Source organism: Cnephaeus nilssonii (assembly GCF_951640355.1).
Source record: "Cnephaeus nilssonii genome assembly, chromosome: 8".
In the NCBI taxonomy this organism is placed as follows: Eukaryota; Metazoa; Chordata; class Mammalia; order Chiroptera; family Vespertilionidae; genus Cnephaeus; species Cnephaeus nilssonii.
This window is the reverse complement of record NC_137079.1, coordinates 50231402-50248750: the sequence shown is the minus strand read 5'-3', so window position 1 is coordinate 50248750 and position 17349 is coordinate 50231402.

Here is a 17349-nt window from a genome sequence, read left to right as displayed (position 1 = left end):
TCCCTCTCACAATCCAGGACTGCTGGCTCCCAACTGCTTGCCTGCCTGCCTTCCTGATTGCCCCTAACCGCTTCTGCCTGCCAGCCTGGTCACCCCCTAACCACTCTGCTGCCAGCCTGTTTGCCCCCAACTTCCCTCCTCTGCCGGCCTAGTCACCCCTAACTGCCCTCTCCTGCAGGGTTGATCACCTCCAACTGCCCTCCCTTGCAGGCTGGGTGCCTCCCAACTGCCTTCTCCTGCTGGCCATCTTGTGGTGGCCATCTTGTGTCCACATGGGGGCAGGATCTTTGACCACATGGGGGCAGCTATATTGTATGTTGCAGTGATGATCAATCTGCATATTACTCTTTTATTAGATAGGACAGAGGCCTGGTACAGGGGTGGGAGCCAGCTGGTTTGCCCTGAAGTGTGTCCCGGATCAGGTGGGGGTTCCCTTGGGGCATGGGGCGGCCTGAGCGAGGGGCCTGTGGTGGTTTGCAGGCCGGCCACACCCCCTGGCAACCCAAGCGGAGGCCCTGGTATCTGGAATTTATTTTCCTTCTACAATTGAAACTTTGTAGCCTGGAGCGGAGCAAAGCCTGGGGCTCCCTCCGAGGCTGGCAGCCATTTGTGTTGGGGTTATAATTGAAACTTTGTTGCCTTAAGCGGGTGGGCCCGGCCAGGGTGTGCAGAAAGCTTTGCTTCCCCTGTTGCCGGCAGCAACCCTGGCCTGCTCTCTCAAGCTCCATTCTGCCGCCATTTGTTTGAATTTGTTTACCTTCTATAATTGAAACTTTGTAGCTTGAGTGGAGGCTTAGGCCTGGCAAGGGCAGGCGGAAAGCTTGGCTTCCTCTGTTACCTAGGAAACCTTGCTCTCTGTGGCTGTAGCCATCTTGGTTTGGGTTAATTTGCATGCTCGCTCTGATTTGATGGTGGGTGTGGCTTGTGGGCGTGGCTTGTGGGTGTGTTGGAGGTATGGTCAATTTGCATATTTGTCTATTATTAGATAGGATGTAAGTAAAATGTTATACCATGTAATGATTTAAGAATTAGTTATTTATGAAATAAAATAATGACCTCACTCTGTACAGTATGTTAACTTTTTAGGCTGCCTTAAGAAAGTACCACAAATGGGGTAGCTGCCCTAACTGGTTTGGCTCAGTGGATAGAGCATCGGCCTGTGGACAGAAGGGTCCCAGGTTCGATTCCAGTCAAGGGCATGTACCTTAGTTTCACCACATCCCCAGGAGGGTGTGTGCAGAAGGTGGCTAATCGATGTTTCTCTCTCATCAATGTTTCTAACTCTCTATCTCTTTCCCTTCCTCTGTAAAAAATCAATAAAATATATATATTTTTAAATGGGGTAGCTTAAACATCAGAAATTTATTATCTCACAATTACATAAGTTAGAAGTCCAAAATCAAGATGTCTGTGAGGGAAGGTTTGAATCTATGTCTTTCTCCCTGAAAGCCCAATTTTCCTTATATTTCTTCATACAATCTCCCATCTATGACTGGCTCAAAGTATAGTTCCCTCCTTTTTATTGGGATACCAGTCATATTGGATTAGGACTCACCATAATGAACGTATTTTAAATTGATTATCTCTGTAAAGAACCAATCTTTAAATAAAGTTACATTCTACGGTCCTGGGGATTATGTCTTTAGCGGAAACAAAATTCAACTCATAATAGCCAGTTTGAACCATATAATTCTGGAAAATCAAGACTAATATATAAGTCTAATACAAGCTATCATAAATTAGTGCTGAAGTGAATTATGTGATTTTTACTCATGAGCAAACTGACACTTTAAGAAATAGTGAATTATAATAATTTTTAAGACATCAACTCAATAATATTATGAGATTTTTTGCATTGTAAATATAACATGAGCTTGTTCCTTAATTTTATTTTTTTATTTTAAAAATAATCACAAAGCTCACAACTAGATGGCTTTACCAGTGAATTCTACCAAACATATGTTGTCAAGAGTAATGGACACCAATTCTCCTCAAATTCCTCCAAAAAACTGAAAAGCACAGAACTTTCCAAACTCAATCTATGAGGCCAGCATTGCCCTAATACAAAAGCTATAAAAATAAATGCAATAAATTAAAACTATAGACCATTAGCCCCAATAAACATATGTGCAAAAATACTCAACAAAATATTACCAAACAAAATTTAATAGCACATTGAAAGGATTATATACCATAATCATATGGGATTTATTCCTGGAGTGCAAAGATGGCTCAACATATTAAAATCAATCAATGTGATTCATTACATTAACAGAATGAGGGGAAACACAAACTTCTGAGTATATACTACAGAGAATTAAAATAAGGGCCCCCCTGTCCCCCCAAAATAAATAAATATATATATATATATATATATATATATATATATATATATATATATATATATATACTAGAGGTAATTCATGCACTCAGGGGGTTTCCTTAGCCCGGTCTGTGCTCCCACAGTTAAAGAGCCCTTGGGGGATGTCCAACTGCTGGCTTAGGGGGAGTGGGCCTAAGCTGTCAGTCAGATATCCTTAGCCCTGCCGTGGAGGCAAGAGAGGCTCCCGCCACTGCCACTGCGCTCGCAAGCCGTGAGCCCTGCTGAACGGCGCTCCCCCTGTGGGAGTGTACTGACCACCAGGGGGCAGCTCCTGCACTGAGCATCTGCCCCCTGGTGGTCAGTAAACATGATGTGACCAGTCATTCTGCCATTTGGTCAATTTGCATATTAGCCTTTTATTCTATAGGACTAGAAGCCCAGTGCACGAATTCATGCACCAGTGGGGTCCCTCGGCCTGGCCTGTGGGATTGGGCTGAAACCGATTCTCAGACATCCCCTGAGGGGTCCAGGATTGTGAGAGGGTCAGTCCAGGCCGAGGGACCCCACTGATGCACGATCGGGTCCAGGGAGGGACTCGGAAGGTTGGCCAGCTGGGATGAGACCACGGGCGGGCTTCAGGGCATGTCCAGCCCATCTCGCTCAGTCCTGATCAACCGGACCCCAGCAGCAAGCTAACCTACAGGTTGGAGCGTCTTCCCCCTGGTGGTCAGTGCACATCATAGTGACTGGTCGACCGGTCGACTTTCTGCCCCCTGGTGGTCAGTGCATGCCATAGAGAGCAGTTGAGCAGCCTTAGCATATCATTAGCATATTATACTTTGATTGGTTGAATGGACAACCAGACACTTAGCATACTAGGCTTTTATTAAATAAGATGACATTGTATGAGGACACACCATATTCATAGAGCATTCTTCACAATAGCTAATAAGTGAAAGCAACCCAAATTTCTGTCTATTAACAAATGAGTAAACAAAATATGATATATACACAATGGAATATTACTCAGTGTTCTAAAGAAAGAAAAGTCTGACAGATGCTACAACATGGATGAAACTTGAGGACATTATGTTAAGTAAAATGAGTCAATCACAAAAATAAAAATACTGTATCATTCCATTTATATGGAGTTCCTAGAATAGTCAAATTGCACAAGAATATAAATGTATTTACTGTCAATAAAATGTATAATTAAAATGGCTAATGTGGCAAATACATGTGCACTTTATCATAATGATAAAAAAACATAAAAATTATTTAATAGTAGAAATATTCTAAGCAGTAGTGCTTTGATATAAATATCAATACTGTAGTTGAATTTTACATATTCAAAAATTTATTTTATAATAAAGTCCCATTTAATGTTAAAGAGAGACAACACATTATTTTTCTAATTGCTAATATTAGCAAAATACATATTATATTTGATATTAAATGAAATATGACAGTCCTAGTTATAAAAAAATCCAATATGAAGTTTCTTTTAAAAATATATTGGGGGACTAACCATATTCTATTTTAATGCAATTAATCAAGAAAAAATAAACTGAAAACCCTACATCTGCTAGACTTGTCTTATGCTTAAACTTAAACTATCTTATTAGCATATCTTTAGAAAACAATGATATCTTAAAATAGGAAAAAAACCTATGGATATATCTTTATTTTTTTTAATTATTTATACATATATGTTTTTATATTTATAATCATAAATATTCTCAAGATAATATTTAAAAGTTACCAGTAAATTAGGCACAATAGAAACACAATAACTACTTTTATTAACATTAATAATACAATCAATAAATTTATATTTCTCACTGTAAACTTGCATTAAATTGTTAGGACTACCATTTCAGAGGATGACATATTGTGTAGCTTAAATGACAGAAATTTATTTTCTCACATTTCTTCAGGCTAGAAGTCAGAGATCAAAGTGTAGGAAAGGTTGACTGCTCCGAAGGTTGTGAAGGATCTGTTGCAGGCCTCTTCATTGGCTTGTAGATGATCATCTTCTCCCTGTGTCATCATATCATATTCTGTGTCTCTGTCCAAATTGCCTTTTCTTATAAGCACCCAGTCATATTGGATTAGGACACACCATAATGACCTCATTTTAATCTAATTACCTCTCTAAGGACTGTCTCCAAATACAGTCATATTCTGAGATATTGAGACAATCTTATCTAATAAAAGAGTAATATGCAAATTGACCATCACTCCAACACAAGATGGCGCCCCATGTGGTTAAAGATGGCTGCCCCCATGTGGACACAAGATGGCCTCCACAAGATGGCTGGCAGGAGAGGACAATTGTGGGCAATCATGCCAGCAGGGGAGGGCAGTTGGGAGGCTCCTGGCCTGCAAGGGAGGGCAGTTGGGGGTGACCAGGCCTGGAGGGGAGGGCATTTGGAAGGGACCAGGCTGGCAAGAAAGGGCAGTTAGGGGTTACCGGGCCAGCAGGGGGGGCAGTTGGGGGCAATCGGGCCAGTAGGGGAGTAGTTAGGCATAGATCAGGCTGGCAGGGGAGTGGTTACAGGGTTATCAGGTTGGCAGGCAGAAGCGGTTAGGGGCAATTAAGCAGGCAGGCAGGCGAGCGGTTGGAAGCCAGCAGTCCTGGATTGTGAGAGGAATGTATGACTGCCCGTTTAGGCCCGATCCTAACAGGATCGGGCCTAAACGGGCAGTTGGAAATCCCTCGAGGGGTTCCAGATTAAAGAGGGTGCAGACTGGGCTTAGGGACACCCTTCCCCATGCACGAATTTCATGCACCAGGCCTCTAGTCCTATATAATAAAAGGCCAGCTATCATAAGCGTAATAACCGGAATGACTGCTTGACCAGTTGCTATGAGGTAGGAGGTCGGCAAGGGGAACCGGGTGGCTGTTGGCAGCGGATGGGTGGGACCAGGGCTGGAGAGGGGAACCAGGTAGCTGGCGGCAGTGGCAGGGCGGGACTGGGGACTGGTGAGCAGCGGAAGATGGGCCTGATTGCAGGCTAGACCTAGAGACTCTACCCACACACAATTTCATGTGCTGGGCCTCTAGTGTCATATAACTTTCTAAGGTTACATATTTCAATACATGAAAAACATGAATGTCAAAAAATGGAGGGTTTTAGTAAGGTATGATCACAAGAAACTTCTTAAATTATTATAATTATTATTACTGTTGCTATTTTTATTATGACTATTAAATTTTTTATTAAAAAATTGACTAAGAGTTGTCTGCTTATATATGGAGGATTACCAAATGAAAATCATACCAGCATGTTTTATATTAGATGTGTTGTATATTTTTCTTTTGATTCTATATTGAAATAAAGATGATTTTATATATTTCACTAGTGGCCCAGTGCACGAATTTGTGCACATTGAAAGGTAATTAATTATAAGAAATATTTTAATACCGCTATTTGCCCTTTCTCTATAATAGCAGTGTCAACCAAATTTACTATGGAAAATGACAGATTGAAACACACACGTGCAATTGGCGCCTGTGAGAGCTTTATATGTATCATGCATGCACAAGTCAACTTAGCCTTTTATATATATAGATAAACCTGCTTAATTAGACCTGCTTTCTAATTTAGATAAACTTTTTCCAGCCCAGTGAAGCACCCTAACTTCATTTTCAGGTAATTGTCAGCAACACAGCAGTAAATATCAACATGAAGCAGATTATTATTGTAGATCATGCAGGAAGAACAAAGGGTAAAATATTTAACTGCAGTAGTGTCTGACTATATTCTATGCAGTGAGAAAACCTGAAGTCATTTTTTAAGGTCCACCATTTCTTACTTCTTTTCAGTTGGGAAAAGTTTCTAAGCTTTCTAAATTTCCATTTTCCGGCTAATGAAAAGAAAATAGGATTCCACCAAGTCTCCTATCTACCTACTCCAGGACTTCCATGAGGATCAAATAAGATGAGGCACTGGAAAAGGCTTCACAGGCATTTGATTAAAGTGTAAAATGTTTGTACCTGGCTATAAAGCAAATTGTGTTCCTGGGCTGAAGAAACTCCAAGGAGGCTAGTCTCTACGGAGAGGAAGCCGGGCATTGCTATGTGATGTCATTACCTGGCACCCACAGCCACTCTTACCAGCCTGGGCTGGGCTGGGCTGGGCTATGGGCCGCATTTTATGCCATGGGGTCTTGGCAGCATTGCCTGCGATTTGGTGGGGTGTTGCTCCGGGGTGGAGGCGGGGTTTGTGTTCCACTTGGAGGAACTTGAGTATTTCTCTGTAAATGGCCAGTGCGCCTCATAGCAGCTCCTGCATTGAGCATCTGCCCCTCGTGGTCAATGCATGTCATAGTGATTGGTCAGATGGTCGGACACTTAGCATATTAGCTTTTTATATAGAGAGATTGCTTTTAATTGATTAAAAAATTATTAAGCTCATACTCTGAATAATTAGAAATACTAGAGCAATAGCAAATACTTACATGGAACATACCATGTTCTGGGCAATTTTCCTAACTATTCAATATCCATGTTTTATAGATTAAGGGTTTGTGTTTTTTTTAAGAAGAAATAATCTGACATGGAGGTGTACATCTCTGAGTATCAGGCCCAAAAGAGCAGGATTATTACTAGCTTCTATACATGTAGAGGTACAGGAGATATCTGTAAGGCAAATCAGCCTTGTCCAGAAGTGTGAACTATTTCAATTAACACCTCTTTTGCTTTATATAATAACTTGAAATACAAATCCACCAGTGTGCTCTTATCCCTTCAAATAAGTCACTAAAGAACATGTTCCTGGAAGGGTCATTAACATTAACACCCACTAATCTTAAGAAATGTAATGTCAGCACAGGGCCTGTACCAGATTGTACCTATAATTTGGAATAAAGTCAGTGCTAATATCTTGGAGACATACTTATTGTTTCATTTACTTTTTCATCTATTTTTTTTTAATTTTTCTCATACAAGAACTTATTTCTATAGTGTTAAACCCCAGTTGTAACATAATCCACATGATTGCAGGACTAGGTAATAACCTATCATTACATATTTTTTGCAATTTAGCTAACAGAATGGAGGCAGAGACAGAAGTTGTTATAAATATAAACTATATTTTTGAACTACCCTTTAAAAAAGTGTTACAGCCATAGAGTATGGGTTCCAGAACTGTCAGTAGTAAAATTTCTTTACAATATTAACTGCCATATTTGACTCTAAGAAATATAATCTTTCACAACAGAATCCTAATAATAGACCACACAAAGCTCAATGTTCAATATGTCTAATTATCTGCAATTATAATTTGAAGGCTTTGGCAGGATTATTAATTTAAGCTGAATTAAAATATAATATACAGTAGCAACACTTAACCTAGTAAGTTTCAAAGAAGTCAATGTCACAATTCAGTAACCTTCTTTAAAGATAATTATTTCCCATTATGTTCTAGAATGGCCAATTAGAGGATATTTTAACAAACATTAAAAGGTCAAAAATCATAGGAATTTTACTGTCATATCCTTCTTTTCTTAACAACGCTAACTTTAAAACTTCACGCAAATAAGAATATCTCCTCATAAATAAATAAATAACACTACAAAATATTTTAAAATGTTCTTTCTTAGTTATATTGAAAGAGGAGATGTGTGTATTTGTATGTGTTTATTGATGTTTTTCCTTGCTTATTTCTTCTGTGATATAAGTTGACTGAAACATTGCATGAGATTTAATACTGTTAACATAAAAAAAAAAAAAAAACATTGAAACCTGTTAAGAATTTTTGTGAGTTTATTTGAGCCAAACTGTTGACATACCCCGGGAAGCAGAACCTCAACAAATTGAGATAATGCTTCAGAGAATGGAGGGTTACATTTGTATTTATACATTGCAATCAAAGGAAAGGGATATAGTGGGTTACATGAAATCCATTGGTGACAAACTAGAAAGGCGGGAGAAAGCAAAGTGGAGAAACCCCTGGGATTGGATAAAAAAAAAAATGATAGACACATACTTAGGGGGGGGTGCAGGAACAATTAACATGATAATGAAGGAATTTGTGGTATCTGTCCTGGCACCCAGCACATTTGATTTTGCCCCAGGGGGTCCAGAAAAAGGAAAGTTACAAGTAACCCAGACATTTCAAAGGATATGTTATTATAGATGCAAAAAGACAGATAGGTTCAGTTAAGGTAAAGGCTGACCTTGTCAGTGAAGATACCGGCCTAGGACATAACTGCCCACCATAACTGCTTTTGGTTAAAGTTTAATTTCATACCATCCTGTGTGGTTACTTTAGGTCTCTGAGTTTGCAAGACTGCCATGCAGGCCTCCCCTGAGCTTGTCAGGTTAGCATGTGGCCCCTTTCATCCACACATCCCCCTTTTGGTCATAAATCAATCCAAAGGATGCACTGATGACCAACTTTTTGATTGGATAATGGAGTCCCACAGTGCTAGGAAGGCTCATTCCTAAGATGTCTCAGTGTCAGCATGTCTTGCTGAATAGGTGGACCACTGGGGATGGGGCAAGACCATAACTTTAGATGGCTTTTGAGGTTGAATCATTATTATTCGAAAAAGGGCAGGTAAATGGGAGGCAGTCAGATCCTATATGTCCTTGTTAAAAGTATTCTGGTTCATTTCTAATTTTGGAGCTACCATGATCTGAGCCTTTTTGCTGTTTGTCAAGTTTTGTTTTTCTGCATCTAGTATAAATTTACATACCAGGAATAAAAGTAACAATACTAAACCAGTAACATTGATTAGGAACAGAAAATGTCTATTAGGAGAAAAGGAATGATCTGAGGGAAAACGAGTATCTGCTATTATCCAGAAGTTCCAATTTTTCTTCTGGGAAGTTAATTTTATCCATTCCTATATTTAGACAATATTCATCTAAAATACTCATCTAGATTAGATCTATATATTATTTTTACCAGGGGAATTATTAGCAAAGTGTTCTTGGAGAGGTTTGTCCAAAGTAGGTCCTTTATAAAAGATATAGTCTAAAAATATACCAAAGCTTATATTGATAGTGGGGAAAAAAAACAACACACAACCAAACAAACAAAAAAAAAACCCATTAACTTCATTATCATAGGTGATAATCAGAATATCACTGTCTAGTAGGTGGGAAATTTTTCATGTCTAATAGGGAAAGGGGTCTAGAGAGACAGATATTGTTTCCAGTAGGAAACCATAAGGAGGATAATGGCAGTATAAAAATCATTTTTATATACAGTAGGTCCTTGGGTTACGTTGGAGATCCTTTCCTATGGCGCGACGTAACGTGATTTTTGCCATAAGTCAGAACCCACCTACTTAAGCACCTACTCACTCACATGGAGCACATACACAGCAGTAATGAAGTGAAACAGTAAAAAAAAAATTAAAAGAAAGATAACAATTCCTGACCTTTACTTGTGGTAAATAAATAATAAAAAACATAAAGCACATATGTACATACGTCAAAATGATGGAACTTTTATTTTTTTATAAGTAAATAGGAGATGGCAACGTAACCACGAAACGACATACGTCGAGTCCGACGTAACCCGAGGACTGCCTGTACATTCAATCATTAACAATTAGGCGATATAAGAACAACATTTGAACAGCATCAATTTGTGAACATACAGGCCTTGTTGATGTCTTGGGATGGCTGTCTACCTCCTCCGTAGTCGGCAGCTTCTCATCCTTGAGATAAAGGCCAGTGTCAGAGACAGGGGCAAATGTCCATTTGTGGTCCATATCAGGTAAGGCAAATGTCCTTAACCTGTTAAGGTAAGGTCCCTTTAACAGTGTTGGAGAGAGTCTTTCATTAATGTATTTCCCAAAAGACAAAAATCTCCAAGTTGTTGTAGTCCTTGAATTTTGTCTCCTGGGAGTGCTGTGTAATGAATGTTATTAATTTGTTAGTTCCTACAATGCAGAATGTCTGCTTTTTACCTTTCCTTATATTTGGGAAACAAAAGATTTAAAAGTCAACAATATTTTAAACAGAGTCATAAGAATAACTATTCTCAATTCATTTAGTCCCATCATTATTTTTGTTTATCCTGATTATTTGCCAGTAGTTTTTTGAATTCAGTTATTCCTTGAAGGTCTATAAATCTTCATCCAGTTCAAAGATATGACCTGTTTAGAAGCCTGCAATTTAAAGTCAGAGTCCTTTTCATGGATTTTTCTAAAGATATAATATACCTACAAATGCATCAGAGGAAAGCAACGGCTGTCCATGAATGACAAAATTTAAAAGTGGCATGGTTATAGATTTGATAAAAAAAAAAAACTTTGTTTTCTATAAAATATAACATTCCAAGACAACAATTTCTTGGTAAATAATAATTCCTGTAAAATGACATAGAGAATAATATAAAATTTGTATACTTTTAGATTCAATTATAATTTCAGCATATAAAGAATAAATAATAGGTAAGATTTTAAAATGAGGCACATGGCTTATTGCAAGCAGTGTATTGAGCATTGAAAATAATTCATAAACTCCCAATATGTGAAATGCAAATACCCAGAGTATCACTGGCAGTCGCCCTCACAGGGATTCATGACTCTTGGCTTGCCTGGTGTCCCTGACTGAAAACATGCTACCCCGCTGAAGTTTTCCTGTTTGAACTTGGCTCTGAATCTTTGCAAGTTCCTTTCTGAAGCAGACTGAAATTCCTATAATATTCCTTTTAACAAAATATATGTATATAAATAGAATATAGTTACTAATTTTTATTTGAAAAAGCTTCCCATGTAGTGTCAAGCATATTAAATTGGCCTAATTTAGTTCAAAAATATTTCTTTTAAGAAGAGAGAATAAATCCTTGAGTCATTCCAGGGCCCTTGAAATGGCCCAAAGCTATCTCTTGGTTAAAGTCATGAAATTTAACTTGGAAAGACTGTCAAATATACACAACCAAAAGATTATATTGCACACTCTTTGTAATTATTCTAAAAGACATCAATTAAGCTTAAACTGGTTTTAGTATTAAAAAGTTGGTTTGGATTATAGAATTAATCCTCCCTTTTTTTCCCTCAGGTCAATAAAATATTATCCTAGGTTGAAATTTTACCACATGTAATACACAGACACACATAAGCATAAAGACTATAATATATTTTGAACTACTAATTTTTCCAGAGAAAAAGCAAGAATTATTTTCCTCAAAAATGAATTTCTGTACTTCATGCATTCTATTATCACAACCATATAATTTCTCCCAACTTAGTTTGAACTTTTAACTCTTAGAAGCCTCAAATTTTTAAGTGGCAAGTTAAATACTTAGCATTTCTCAGTTTAGTAATATTTTCACATTTTTAAGGATATATTTCAAATAAAATACAACACTTATTTAATTGATAGATTCAAATCTGTCCTCTAGATTTTTCACATGAGGAAAACTCAGATTAATATTTCAGTATTCTGCTATTTCAAAATACCTAGATATTTAATAATTTTTATTATTTAATTCAGCAAACTTCAAAGTTTTAAGTTACCAAAGACTTTTGAAAACTATGTTTAGGCATATATAATTTAGGCACTGATAAATATATCATATATATGTGATATATATATACACTGAGTGGCCAGATTATTATGATCTCTGAATGCATAATAATCTGGCCACTTAGTGTATATCCTATATAATAAAAGGCTAATATGCAAATTGTCCTCTCAACCAGGAGTTCGACCAGCAGGCAGGCCAGCCAATTCCCCCCGGCCAGGCTGGCTGGAGCCCACCCATGCACGAATTCATGCACCTGGCCTCTAATATATTTATACTGAGTGGCCAGATTATTATTTGTTCAGAGATCATAATAATTTGGCCACTCAGTGTATATACGCTTCATTTTAGTTATATATATTACTTAACAACTTTGAGATTTTAAAGCCAATTATTACATAAATCATTTTCTTAACCAATTTTGTAACAAGGATAACTCAACAGCCTTCAGTGACTTTAATGTGAAAGTACTATTTTTATTTTCCTTTATAAAACAGGACTGTCCCCCCGCCCCCCTTCACTGTAAGAGGGTACTTCTATAGATCTGTTCCTCCCAGTGTTATGGGGGAAAAATAGAACATTGGGGACTAGTTATGGTCATGGGAAATATTAATTATGCTGTTAACCATGATTGCCCTTTGTGTTCAAAGAAAGGATGTACTAACCTGGCTGGGAGTCATATGCCCCTGGGACCTTGGAGTCAACCTTGGAATGTGGTCCATTCTTATTCAAGAACTACATTATCATGGAAGGATTAACTTTGTTGCCCAACCAGCCTTTACTGGTATAGTTCACTTCCCCATGCCTGTAATCCCTACTTCCTCCTGCAATCTTTGTCCCCATATTCATAAACAAGGGAAGAACAAACCAAAATTCATAAAAGATAGAAAGCCCAAATTATATTGCAGACAAACAGATAGAAATCTCACTAGCTGTTTCTAGTGGCTGAACCCTGAGAGGGAGAGCAAGAAGAGCCCCCAAGATTAAGAATTCTTGCCCTAACCGCTTTGGCTCAGTGGATAGAGTGTCGGCCTGCGGACTGAAGGGTCCCAGGTTTGATTCTGGCAAGGGCATGCACCTTGGTTGCAGGCACATCTCCAGTAGGGAGTGTGCAGGAGGCAGCTGATCGATGTTTCTCTCTCATCGATGTTTCTAACTCTCTATCCCTCTCCCTCTCCTTCTCCCTTCCTCTCTGTAAAAAATCAATAAAATATATTAAAAAAAAATTCTTGGCAGTTGCTGGGACATTCTTGCAATCTCTCTCATGCTTTCAACCCCACCACCCACAACTAGACTTCCCCAAAGTGGGACTTGCCTCTTCTTTAAACAAATTAAACAACAACAAGGAGACACAAAACATCAACATTCTCATACAGGTGCGCAAAACACACTAAAAGTTTACACCAGAGAATGTCCAGCATTAAAAATTACCAAAGCATTGTCTTTTGTCCCTGGTTCGGGAACTGCCCCTCTCTAGAATTTCAGTATTTTCCCAATGGACTATTCAAAAAATGGGCTGGGGCCTTTTCTAGTTGCCTCTACCTCCCTTTGTCTGGGGCAGTGGTCAGAAAACCGTAGCTCGCGAGCCACATGCGGCTCTTTGGCCCTTTGAGTGTGGCTCTTCCATAAAATACCACATGTGGGCACACACTTACAGTGCGATTGAAACTTCATGGCCCATGTGCAGTAGTCAGTTTTCTGCCTGGGGGAGTCTATTTTGAAGAAGTGGCGTTAGAACACTCAAGGGGCCAAAGAGCTGCATGTGGCTTGCGAGCCGCAGTTTGCCAACCACTGGTCTGGGGGAATCTTCCTAGGACATGTGCCCTCGGCCATGTGTCTCCCCACCACCACATTCTGTTTGCTCTGGGGAAATTCAGTAATGGCCTAGCCACCTATTTCTTCCCTATGGAGATAAATCAGAGACATGTTTCCTACAGGGAGGAAAATGGGGTGTAGACATTTATTAACTTCAGAATGACAGTCTCTAAAATATATTATTAATTTCTGTCTCCTTGGAAGAATTTTTTTTCTATGCTTTTCCTTAGAAGCTTCTAATTTCCAAATGAAGATATGCTTTCCATATACTCATTCAGTTTAATTTCAGAACCGGCATTTTCTAATTCCTGCATGCAAAATGTTAATGTAGGTACCCAAAACAAACTGCCTTTTGGCCACTTCTCAGTTAATATTTTCTAGTTAAGTCTTCCCATTCCTGGAAAGTACTCGCAAGTAAAGGCTTCCTATCAGGAGTATTAAATGAGGGCTGGGGTTTTGGGAGCTTCTGGCCTTGTAGGCACAATTTCCCATGTTAATTTATATATATATATATATATATATATATATATATATATATATATATATATATATCTGTAGTCTGAGCAACTTTCTATACACGCTATATAGTGGGTGAAGTGTGGCCTCAGTTTCTCTCCTGGATGTCTAAAACCACAGGAAAGGTTTGGGGCCTGGCCAGACCAAGCCTTATGGTGGCCTCCTATATGAGCCATTTAGTTAAATTACAGTTGCGTTGGGACTTCACTGTGGGGCCCCATGCATTTCTGACACTTCCCCAAAGATTGTTAGTCACCTAAGAACACCCCAGAATCAGACTGGAGGGAGGATGTGCCCCTTTATCTTCAGAGCTGAATGAATTCAGCTCATTTATATGGCAAAGGTTATTTTTGCTCAGACTCTCAGCAAATCCAATTGAAAAGCCAAAATAAAAACCAGCCACCCATTTTTTTCCTCCACTTCCGCCTTAGCCTGGGTTCTGTCAACCCTTAACCTGGGTTCTGTCAACCCTGGTTCCAACTCAAGGATTTTAAAACACAGCTCAAATAAAGTCAGACCCTCTACCAAAACAAGGGAAGGTCCTGGATCCAAGAGACAACTCACCCAAGTTCACCCAATGGGCAGAGAACCGGCGGGCTCAATGTGCCCTTTGCTGGATCCTAGCACCAAGTCCAAGTCCAAGGGATGGTCCTGGGTGAGCTTCTTTGGAATCCTGCCAACTACACCAAGTAATGTTATTGTAAAAAAACCATTGAAACCTGTAAAGAATTTTTGTGAGTTTATTTGAGGCAAACTGTTGACATACCCAGGGAAGCAGAACCTCAATGAATTAAGATAATGCTCCAGAGAATGGCGGGTTACATTTGTATTTATCCATTGCAATCAAAGGAAAGGGACATAGGTGTATTACATGAAATCCACTGGTGACAGACTAGAGAGGTGGGAGAAAGCAAAGTGGGGAAACCCCTGGGATTGGATAAAAAGTAAAATGACAGACACATACTTAGGTGGGTGCAGGAACAATTAACATGATAATGAAGGGATTTGTGGTATCTGTCCTGGCGCCCAGCACATTTGGTTTTGCCCCAAGGGGTCCGGAAAAAAGGAAAGTTACAAGTTACCCAGACATTATAAAGGGTATGTTATCATAGATGCAAAAAGACAGATAGGCTCAGTTAAGGTAAAGGTTGACCTTGTCAGTGAAGATACGGGCCTAGGATATAACACTCACCATAACTGCTTTTAGTTAAAGTTTAATTTCAGACCATCCTTTGTGGTTACTTTAGGTCCCTGAGTTTGCAAGACTGCCATGCAGGCCTCCCCTGAGCTTGTCAGGTTAGCATGTGGCCCATTTCGTCCACAATACTTAATGTAAGATCATTGGTATGGTTGCAGACAATGAAAATTTGGTTAAATTGCATTAAAATGTATTCATTACTCTCCTCTTTAAACATAAGAGTAGTTTATGAAAGCTAATTATTATTTTTTTGGTTATGATTTTTTTTTGGCTTAAAACTTAAAGTGTTGAATTTTTTTCAGATACAGATATTTATTGATTTGTCACACCGTTGTGTTTGAAATATTGAATGGGATAAATGTATCTCAGAACCTAATTCAAGAGGCCAGTGGTTCTATCCCTTGAATTGAGGTTATCTTCATTTAAAAAAAATTGTATATACATACCAAATAACAAAAAGAAATCTGAAGTAAATTTACAAAATGTAGTAAATATTAATCGTGCCTAGTAATAATATCACATTTTGATTAGGATGTCTATCCAGACAAATTATGTACTCAAAGCAGAATTCTGGATTATTTCATTGGTATTTGAAGAATCATGTGTAGGTGACTTTCTGCACTGGGATACTCACCTACTTTGTTTCACTGCAGTTTGCATAGTTGAGAATACTGCTAAGATTTTTCATGGCAGTTGAGACAACTTACTGGGACGCTGCACTACATATCAGCTAATTGGACCACTAATGAGCTGAGTGACTTTTTAATAGCAACTGCCTACAAACCACCCAGTGTGATTGCAGATGGCTTCTGAAGAGTTAGTCACTTTAGAACAAACATTTCTTATTTTTTTAATATGTCAATAATGTAAGTACAAGATGGAAAAAAATTGAAAAGCAGCCCAGCATCCTGCAATACAGCTGAAATCTTGATCTCTTGTTTTATGTGGTATATTATTAAAATAGGCAAAATTACTGTAAAATCACCAAATTTATATAAAAATTTTACTTCTCTTTGTTAATATGAATTATTTCTCCACGAAAGCTGAAAGTTTCATAATTTTCTCTATCTCAAAAATATTTTTAATTGCACAGATACACCTTCACTATTTCAAAAGGTTCCAGTTATGAGAAGCACAGTACACTTAATGACAAATAGTTTTTTCAAAAATAATTTTTATAGATGCTTTCTACTTCCTTCATCAAATGCTTGCACTTAGGTTTATATATTCCTAAAATAAATCCAGCGCACTCAGCTTCATTTGGGTAGATTTCTTTAATCTCACAAACATCTTTTAAATTTAAATTTCTGGTTTTTAAAATAACTATTTGGTGCCTCCAACTATGGTAATCTTCGTTTGCTGAGAGCACTCTACTGGTCTTGTCACTAAGAAGGGAGCCATATGGCTATTGTATTTTTTAAAGTATTTCTGGGGACTGATATGTCCACTCAATTTACCCCAGCCTAATTCAACCACATTAATCCAAAGAAGATAATCTCTTTTTTCAACAGTGATGATTGGACAGATGTTACAGAGATCTAAGTCTCTTCAGGACAGTGAGATTTAAGAACAGGTCGGCCAATGGTCTTCTGGGAGAATAATTCCCTCTTTCTTAAGAGATTTACAGGAAGTAACTCTCTCTTTACTACTGAATGTAAATGAAGTGCATGCAGCCAGCAATCATGCCAGAGCTAACCATATTAGGGCCACAAGAAGAATAGATTTAGGATGAGATCAAACTGTGCGACAAAAACAAGAGTGGGAATAGCGGTTATATGAGAAATCTTTGTACTATCTCCTCATGTTTGCTATAAACCTAAAACTTCTCTAAAAAATGTCATAATGAAAAAAAAAATAGGCTATTGAGGATACATGTAGTTTGCACATCTCTCTTCTGCAAATATAAGATACAATATACGTCCTTACAGCTTAAATCAATTTAAGTTAGATTTTATGTTAGTTCTGTGTATGCATATCTTATTTTGTTTAGGATCTCTGCTTTTGAG